A 3,543-nucleotide genomic window follows, 5' to 3' on the forward strand; every position below is an offset into this window, starting at 1 on the left:
TAACTGTGTATTAATTACAGAATTAAATCAGTCATATTAAGTAGAACAGACAAAAAAACTACTAAGAGGGATAATGTATTAAGTTGTTCATTAACAGTCAGGGCTATGCTGATCAAGTCACCGTTTCCCATAGTGTCCCTTTCACTTCAACAAGTTTCCTTTTTGGTGTTCAGTCAGTTGTCACCGATCAGGGAGAACATATGGTATTTGTCCCTTTGGGACTGGCTTATTTCACTCAGCATGATGTGTTCCAGATTCCTCCATTTTGTTGCAAATGACTGGATTTCGTTGTTTCTTACTGCAGTATAGTATTCTAAAGAGTACATATCCCATAATTTCTTTATCCAGTCTACCGTTGATGGGCATTTAGGTTGGTTCCAGGTCTTAGCTATTGTGAATTGTGCTGCAATAAACATTAGGCTGCAGACCGCTTTTTTGTTTGCCAATTTAAATTCCTTTGGGTAAATTCCAAGGAGTGGGATGGCTGGGTCGAACGGTAGGGTTATCTTCAGGTTTCTGAGGAATCTCCAGACTGATTTCCATAGTGGCTTGACCAGTTTGCATTCCCACCAACAGTGGGTTAGTGTCCCTTTTTCCCCACATCCTCGCCAGCATCTGTTGTTGGTAGATTTCTGAATGTGAGCCATTCTAACCGGGGTGAGGTGGAACCTCATTGTGGTTTTGATTTGCATTTCTCTGATTGCTAATGACCTTGAACATTTTTTCATGTGTCTGTTGGCCATTTGGATTTCCTCTTTTGAAAAATGTCTATTGAGGTCCTTGGCCCATCTCTTAATTGGGTTGTTGGTTTTGTTTTTGTGGAGTTTCTTGATCTCTTTGTAGATTCTGGTTATTAACCCTTTATCTGTTGCATAGTTTGCAAATATTTTTTCCCATTCTGACGGTTGTCTCTTCACTCTCCTGACTGTTTCTTTTGCAGCACAGAAACTTCTCAATTTGATGCAATCCCAATAGTTAATTTTGGCTTTGACTGCCTGTGCCTCCCGGGTCTTTTCCAGAAACTCTTTGCCTGTGCCAATATCTTGAAGGGTTTCTCCAATGTTCTCTAGTAACTTGATGGTGTCAGGTCGTAGATTTAGGTCTTTAATCCATGTTGAGTGGATTTTTGTGTAAGGTGTAAGGTAGGGGTCTTGCTTCATGATTCTGCATGTGGAAATCCAATTTTCCCAGCACCATTTATTGAATAGACTGTCCTTGCTCAAGGAATTAGTTTTAGATCCTTGATCAAATATAAGTTGGCTGTAGATGTTTGGGTTGATTTCTGGTATTTCAATTCTGTTCCATTGGTCTATCCATCTGTTTCTGTACCGGTACCATGCTGTTTTGATTACAACTGCCCTGTAGTATGTCCTGAAATCTGGTATTGTGATGCCTCCGGCTTTGTTTTTGTTGTACAAGATTGCTTTAGCTATTCGAGGTCTCTTGTGCCTCCATATAAATTTCAGCACCAATTTTTCCAGATCTGAGAAGAAGGTCTTCGGTATCTTGATTGGTATTGCATTGAATCTATAAATTGCTTTTGGGAGAATGGACATTTTGATGATATTGATTCTTCCAATCCATGAGCATGGAAGATTTTTCCATTTCTTGGTATCCTCTTCTATTTCTTTCTTTAAGGTTTTGTAATTTTCATCGAAGAGATCTTTAACGTCCTTGGTTAAGTTTATTCCAAGGTATTTGATTGTTTTTGTAGCTATTGTGAATGGGATTGATCTTAGAAGTTCTTCCTCAGCCATGGCATTGTCTGTGTATACAAAGGCTGTTGATTTTTGTGCATTGATTTTATACCCTGCTACTTTGCCAAACTCTTCTATGAGTTCCAATAGTCTCTTGGTAGAGTTCTTTGGGTCCCCTAAATAAAGAATCATGTCATCTGCAAAGAGGGATAGTTTGAGTTCTTCCTTCCCAATTTGTATCCCTTTAATTTCTTTTTCTTGCCTAATAGCTCTGGCTAGGACCTCCAGAACTATATTGAATAGCAGTGGTGAGAGTGGACATCCCTGTCTGGTCCCAGATCTCAGTGGAAATGCTTCCAACTTTTCCCCATTCAATAGGATGTTGGCTGTGGGTTTTTCATAGATTGCTTTGATTGTATTGAGGAATGTTCCTTCCAAACCCAGTTTGCTTAGAGTTTTCATCATGAACGGGTGTTGTATTTTATCAAATGCTTTCTCGGCATCTATTGAGAGAATCATATGGTTTTTCTTCTGCAGTCTGTTAATGTGGTGTATCACATTGATTGTCTTGCGCACATTAAACCATCCCTGCATACCAGGGATAAATCCCACTTGGTCTGGGTGGATGATCTTTCTGATGTGTTGTTGAATTCTATTGGCGAGAATTTTATTGAGGATTTTTGCATCTATGTTCATCAGGGATATTGGTCTGTAATTCTCTTTCAGTGCTGCATCTTTTCCCGGCTTAGGAATTAAGGTGATGCTGGCTTCATAGAAAGAATTTGGGAGGATTCCCTCTTCTTCAATTGTTCTGAATAGTTTGAGAAGAATTGGAGTTAGTTCTTCTTTAAATGTCTGGTAGAATTCAGCAGTGAATCCATCTGGTCCTGGGCTTTTCTTTGTTGGGAGGGCCTTTATTACTGTTTCAATTTCTGTCTCAGTTATGGGTCTGTTTAGGTTTTCGATGTCTTCCTGGTTCAATTTAGGTAGGTTGCATGTGTCCAGGAATCTATCCATTTCTGATAGGTTTTCCTGTTTGCTGGCATACAAGTCCTTGTAGTAATTTCTGATGATTCTTTTTATTTCTGTGGTGTCTGTTGTTACATTTCCTTTTTCATCTCTGATTTTATTGATTTGGGTCTTTTCTCTTCTTTTTTTAGTTAGTTGGGCCAATGGGGTGTCAATTTTGTTTATTTTTTCAAAAAACCAGCTCCTCGTTTGGCTGATTTTTTGGAATGTTTTTCTTGATTCAATCCTGTTGATTTCTTCTCTGATTTTAATTATTTCTCTTCTCCTACTAGATTTGGGTCTGGTTTGCTGTAGGTTTTCTAGATCCTTGAGGTGAATAGAAAGCTCATCTATTTGGTGCCTTTCCAATTTCTTGATGTAGGCACCTATTGATATAAACTTTCCTCTTAACACTGCTTTTGCTGCGTCCCATAAGTTTTGGTATGTTGTGCTGTTATCCTCATTTACTTCCAGAAGGTTTTTGATTTCTCTTTTGATTTCTTCTATGACCCATTGTTCATTCAGGAGCATGTTGTTCAATCCCCATGTGTTTGCGTATGCTCTAGGGATTCCTGAGTTGTTCATTTCCAACTTCATTCCTTTATGGTCTGAGAAGCTGCATGGTATGATTCTAATTCTTTTGAATTTGCTGAGACTTGCTTTATGGCCTAGTATGTGGTCAATCCTAGAGAAGGTTCCATGTACTGCTGAGAAGAATGTATAATCTTTAGCTGTAGGATTGAAAGTTCTGTATATATCTGTTAGATCCATTTGGGCTATAGTGTCGTTTAAATCTACTGTATCCTTGTTGATCTTCTGTCCTATTGATCTGTCTATT

This window comes from Oryctolagus cuniculus, chromosome X (genome assembly GCF_964237555.1).
Source record: "Oryctolagus cuniculus chromosome X, mOryCun1.1, whole genome shotgun sequence".
In the NCBI taxonomy this organism is placed as follows: Eukaryota; Metazoa; Chordata; class Mammalia; order Lagomorpha; family Leporidae; genus Oryctolagus; species Oryctolagus cuniculus.